The following is a 5237-nucleotide window of genomic DNA, read 5'->3' as shown; positions in this document are numbered from 1 at the left end:
CAAATAAAAAAATTCATGGACGATTTTGAATTGAAAACGCTCCAAATCAAAGAATTTTAGATCAGGTATAAAATAAAGAAATAATAATATTTCGAATGGAATGAAAAAAATCTAAACGTGTATAATTTCAGATAAAAATGATAAAAATTGGTCAATTTTATTTTAAAAAAAGTTGAAATTGTATCATTTTTAATTTAAAGCGGTCAAAATCAAATAATTTTATATTATAGAATTGAATCATTTGAATAAATGAATAAATATATGCATAAAGTTAAGTTTAAATCGAATAAATAATAATAACAAAATAAAAAAAGATTAGTAAAATCACTATAATTACAAATAATTTTACTTTAAAATGTATTAATTTTTGTAAAGTTTTGAAGTAATTTTATTTATAATAATTATTTTATTAATTATTTTTTATTTATTTAATATAAAATTATTTGATTTTGAACGCTTTAAATTAAAATGGATACAATTTCAACACCTTTTGAATAAAATTGTCCAATTTTCAACATTTTTATCTGCAATCATACACGTTCAAATTTGTTTCATTCCGTTCGAAATATTGGATTTTTTTATTTTACCTGATCTAAAATTGTTTGATTTGGTACATTTTCAATTCAAAATCGTCCATATATTTTTCCAACTTTTAAACACTTTTGATTCGAAATCCGTAATTATTAATTAAAATTTTGTTTAAACGAATAGTATTAAAAAGTGTTTAATAATTTATTTTCAAATTGTTTCTGTGCTACTATTCCAATAAAAGCCCAAAAGTAAAAATATAATTAAATCCAAAAATGTCAATATTTATTATTAGCCCTTTTTGATTTATGACAATAAACATACATTTAAACTGAAATAATTTGTTTAAAGAAGTAATTTTAATCCTCACCAAGAAGCTAAATTAAATTCGATCCCTTGGAATATTCAAAAGCGAAACTTTCATTCTACAAGATAGAGAGATAACATGAAAACTAAAACTTGAGAATTCTTATCAGGAGGATTTTATCACAACCATGAACATCACACCTAAGAAAGGTAAATACAATTACGATCTTCATACTTGGCTAAAAAATAACGTTAACATTAACAATTATTTAATAATTACATTAAAGTCTCCCTAGAAACCAGTGAATAAACAGAAACCAAATAATAATAAAAAAAAGTAAAAAGTGAATAAAATTGAGCACATCAATAAAAGATAATCGGCTATGTAAACAATTCTTTAAAAAAATTTTTAAATCTTCTGGAGAGCTCTTGTAGTATGAGATTATACTTTTTATATCAGCAGTTTAATGGAAAACTCAGACTAAGAAACTCGTCCGGAGGTTAGAATTTCTATGGTTTCAAAAATAGATTCTCCTCTCAGTAAGTAGAGTACTCCCGAATATTATATCTGCCGCACTTCGATGTGACATTTGTAACTTCTTTGCTGTTTCTCAAAATGCAATGTTGTATTTATGTTTTGAAATAGTGAATAATCGCTAATCTGTTTATTAATGTTAACGACCTGGCCGGGAAAATCATTACATGCATCATTCATAATCTGAATTGTGAACTTTCGCCTGGAAAGAAAAGGAAACACGTCACAAGTGATAAGTCAGTATTTTTGCAATATAAATATATTGCTTGGAAAATACCAAACTATTTTTAGATTTCTTCTTTGGATATGATTGTTATTATTAATCAGAGTGTCAAGTCATAAGCTGGACGCAGAAATTCCTTGACAATTCCAGGTTTTTTCCAGGTATGTCAAGATTTTTCGAGGTATCATTTTTTATAGTACAGATTTATTCAAGTATTTCGCTTTTTTTAATAATCAACTCGAACTCTGTATACGATTTTGTGAATTTATTATAAATAATAGTTTTTTGCAGTTTTTGTAAATATTTAAATGTGTGAAAATAGTACTATTCAAGATATATAAAATTATTAACTGTTTTTTCATTTGTAAATGTCACTTTATTAAAGGTTAAATAATTTCTTAACGTGACAATTTCTTGAATTTGTTCCTAAAGTCCATGAATATGAGTGATAATTAAAAGAAATTTATATTTTATCTTTACGGACTTAAAATTCATTTAACACGAAAATAGGGAAATATATTTTTTGAAGTAAAATTTATTTAAAGAAGATTTATTTAATTATTTAATTAAATTATTATTAGTATAATTTAATATTTAATTAATTTAATAACGCTTGTAGTTTCTAAACTTCCAAATAAAAATATTGTATATGCAAAAAGATAGATGCTTAAATTTTCAACCAAATAGTTGAATTTTAAACTAAAAAATATAAATTTGTAATCAAAAGTGGAATAGTTATGTTTTCAGTTCAAAAAAATTCAACTTAAAAAAATATAATTTTAAACTTGAAAACAATTTTTTTAAGCGAACAGTATAATTTTAAACCAAATTGATGAATTTTAAAATAAAATTATTATCCTTGAAATGGAATATTTAAAATTTAAACCAAAACGATTAATTTTCTACTAAAAAAGAATTTTTAAGGAAATTCACGCTATTTCAGCCAAAAGTGAAGTTGTTAAATTTTCGGTTAAATAAATTAAGTAAAAAAACAACGAATTTTCAAATACAGTGGATAAATTTTCAATTAAAAATGATGAACCTTCAAGTGAAATACCTGCATTTTAAATGAAAAAGATGAATTTTGAACAAAAATGATTAATCGTTTCCACGAAATTGGTTTTACTTTAAACCAAGTAGTTGAATTTTTAACCGATTAAGATAAATTCTCAACGAAAAATGTAGATATTTTAACAAAAAGATTTTCGTTTTTAATATAAAAATGTTGAATTCAACCAAAAAATACAAATTTTCAAAAAGAGGTTAATTTTTAACTAAGAAAGATTCTTCGCCCAAGAGAGAACAAAAATCAGCCAAAATGTTGAATTTTCTATGAAAATTATAAATTTTTCAGCAAATAGATCCATTTTCACGTAAAATAGTTAAATTTTTAATTAAAAAATTAGTTTTAAACCAAAAGAATACACTTTTAATTCAATTAATTAATTAATTTAATTTTTAATTTCAACTACAACCATAAATTATTAAATTACAAATAAAATATTCTGTTGAAAAAATTAATTTCCATAAAAAAAGAAACTTTCCACAAAGTAGTGAAATTTTAAATCAAAATAATTAAATTTTCAGTTTAATCAATTTCTTTTTAAAGAGAAAAACAGATTTTTAACAAAATAGTAGAATTTGTAACTAAAAAATACCAATTTGCGACCATATACTTTAAATTTCAAATAAAGTGGATATTTTTACAACTATAAATGATAAATTTTCAGTTAAACGAATTGCGTTTCAACCAAAAAAGATACTCATTTTCAAAACAAAAAAATTGCAATTTAAACCAAAAAGATGAATTTTGAACCAAAATTATGCATCTTTTCAACAAAGAGTTTTAGTTGAATTTTTAACCCAAAAAGATAAATTCTCAACGAAAAATGCAGTAGCAGAGGAACATTTTTAACTCAGAAAAACTTTTCGGGCAAGATAAAACAAAAATTAGCCCAATGTTGAATTTTCTAGTAAAGTTATGAATTTCCCACCAAATAGTTGAATTTCTCAATAAAAAGTAATTTATGCAAATAAAAAAAAATAATTTCCAACCCAAAAGATGAATTTTTAATTTAATTAATTAAATAATTAGATTACATTTTTAATTTAAACTAAAACGATGGAATATTCAAATTAATTTTCATACAAAAAAGAAACTTTCAACAAAATAGTGGATTTTAAATTAAGTTAAAAGTTAATTAAATTTTTTGTATAATAAATTTCTCATCAAAAAGAAAAACGAATTTTTAACCAAATAGTGGAATATTCAAATAAAAGATAAAATTTTAAACAATGAAAAAATAACATATTTTCAACCAAACAGTAGAATTTGAAACTAAAAAAGGCGAACTTGAACATTCAATTTTCAAATATATTAGATAATTTTACAACTGGAAATGATACATTTTGAGCTAAAAAAATAACGTTTCAAACAAACAAAAACTAATTTTAAAAAACAGTTGAATTTTAAACCAAAAAGATCAATTCTCAACGAAAAATGCAGCATAGAGGAAAATTTTAAACTAAAAGAAAAAAATTTCAGAAAAGATAGGAAAAAAATCAGCCCAAATGTTGATTTTTAGAGTAAAATTATGAATTTTCCACCAAATAGTTGAATTTTCATTTTAAAAAAGTTAAATTTTCAGTTGAAAAATGAATATGCAACCAAAAAGATAAATTATTGATTCAATTGCTTAATTCAATTTTCAATTTATACTAAAACGATGAAATATTATACTGGATTAGGTAAATATTCTGTTGAAAAAATTAATTTTCATTACAAAAAGGAAACGTTTGACAAAATAGAAACATTTTAAACTTAAGCAATTAAATTTCTAGTTTAATAAATTACTTTTCAATAATAATAATAAAAAAATTTCATGAAAATACATGAATTTTCAACCAAATAGTGGAGTATTCTACTAAAAAAGATCAAATTCTAACCATAAAAAGACGAATTTCAAAACAAAAAAGTTCAATTTTCAACCAAAGAGATGAATTTTTAACAACAACAAAAATAGATTTTTTTCACAAAAGAGTTTATCTTTTAACCAAGTAATTCAATTTTTAATCGAAAAATATGAAGTTTCAACGAAAAATGTAATAGTAGATATTTTAACTATAAGATTATATTTTTTGAAATTAAATTTTTGAAACCAATATAAACTTTAAAAAACCAAATTATGCAAAAAAATTGAACAGAGAAAAAAGAACAAGAAATCCAAACCACTTCTCTTTCGCTTCACTATTATTTGTCCGTCTTTTTTATTTTTTACTCAAAAACCGCTGAATTCAACCAAAAAATACAAATGTTCATCATGAGATAAATTTTTAACTATGAACGATTTTTCAGGCACGCAAAAAGAAAATCATCCAAATTGTTTAATTTCTAATAAAGATACATTTTCAACCAAATAGTTGAATTTTTAATCAAAAAAGTTTAATTCTCAGTTAAAAGAATTATTTTCCCATTAAAAAAAAACCAAAACGAATTTGTTTAATAAAAGGAAAAACATGTTAATTTGATATTAAAATTTTTAAATGTTGATAAGTTCGTATACCTTGGTAGCTTATTTACTAGGGACGGGAAGATAAATGAGGAATTAGATAGACGAATAAATGAAGGTAAGAAGGTTATTGGTA

General features: G+C 22.4%; 2 protein-coding genes across 8 annotated transcripts in view; one reads left to right on the top strand and one right to left on the bottom strand.

Annotated features, from left to right (window-relative positions):
- Nucleotides 1–5237, top strand: part of LOC117168389 (mitochondrial 2-oxodicarboxylate carrier) — a 69147-nt gene that overhangs the window by 43533 nt on the left and 20377 nt on the right. The window contains exon 1 of one of the 6 annotated variants that reach the window (XM_033354009.1): nucleotides 962–1044. The exons of 1 other annotated variant lie outside the window; for it this stretch is intronic. The gene's annotated coding sequence lies outside the window, so the exon portion shown is untranslated. 4 more of the 6 variants (XM_033354013.1, XM_033354011.1, XM_033354012.1 and 1 more) reach the window with 4 other exon arrangements.
- The window catches only part of LOC117168388 (ectonucleoside triphosphate diphosphohydrolase 5), a 48548-nt gene that overhangs the window by 23302 nt on the left and 20009 nt on the right, over nucleotides 1–5237 (bottom strand). The gene's annotated exons all lie outside the window — the stretch shown is intronic.

Source organism: Belonocnema kinseyi, chromosome 2 (genome assembly GCF_010883055.1).
Source record: "Belonocnema kinseyi isolate 2016_QV_RU_SX_M_011 chromosome 2, B_treatae_v1, whole genome shotgun sequence".
Classification (NCBI taxonomy): domain Eukaryota; kingdom Metazoa; phylum Arthropoda; class Insecta; order Hymenoptera; family Cynipidae; genus Belonocnema; species Belonocnema kinseyi.
The sequence above is the reverse complement of the archived record's forward strand: the minus strand, read 5'-3'. Positions and strand labels throughout refer to the sequence as shown.